This window comes from Alligator sinensis, unplaced genomic scaffold, assembly GCF_000455745.1.
Source record: "Alligator sinensis unplaced genomic scaffold, ASM45574v1 scaffold1505_1, whole genome shotgun sequence".
NCBI classification, from domain to species: domain Eukaryota; kingdom Metazoa; phylum Chordata; order Crocodylia; family Alligatoridae; genus Alligator; species Alligator sinensis.
In genome coordinates this window covers 247,944-248,581 of record NW_005843211.1, presented here as the reverse complement: position 1 = coordinate 248,581, position 638 = coordinate 247,944, and the positions used below count along the sequence as shown (strand labels likewise).

General features: G+C 69.4%; 1 protein-coding gene across 1 annotated transcript in view; it reads right to left on the bottom strand.

Moving 5' to 3' along the window:
- Nucleotides 1–362, bottom strand: part of NFIL3 (nuclear factor, interleukin 3 regulated) — a 17,652-nt gene extending 17,290 nt beyond the window's left edge. Inside the window, exon 1 of the mRNA XM_025194455.1 lies at nucleotides 339–362. The gene's annotated coding sequence lies outside the window, so the exon portion shown is untranslated. The remainder of the gene's footprint in view (nucleotides 1–338) is intronic.
- Nucleotides 363–638: the final 276 nt, after the last annotated feature.

The window sequence follows — 638 nt, the reverse complement described above, 5'->3', positions numbered from 1 at the left end:
CCCAGCCTGGTCCGGCGGCGTGTGGCGGGGCCGAGATTTGTCCCCGCGTCTTTGTAGGCGGCGGGGGGCCGCCCCGAGCCCCCCGCTCCCTCGCCCTGCCCGCCCGCCAGCGCCGCGCTTACATAATGCAACATTTCCAGGAACTACCCTGCGATCGGCGCAGGGGCTGGGGACCGGGACAGAAGTGGGGGGAGCAAAACAACAACAAGGGGGGGAAACACCCCCCCCAACCCCTGGCAAACACAATGCGCTGGGAGCGGATGCGGCGCGTGTTCATTTCACGCATGAAAACAGAGCAGGCAGCCGGCGGCACTGATCCCTGCCCGCGCCCCACGCACCTCGCTCCGGAGGATGAACGAGCCGAGTCCCAGCGCCCTCCCCCTCGGGCTGGCTCCGGGATTCAAAGGGGGGGGGGGAAGGAAAACAAAGCGCCGAAAACCCGGCCGATCCCGCGTCCCAGCCAGGCTTTTTGTGGCCCCTCCTCGCTGTGCCCCAGCCACCCCAACCCCCGCGTTGTCAATCGGTCGCACCCGCGGCAGATCCCCATCCCCGATCCGCGCGAGCGGGGTCGCTGTCAGAGCAGCGCTCCGGCCCGGGAGCGACACGTCTTATGCAACCGCCCAGCCGCCGCCCCAAGC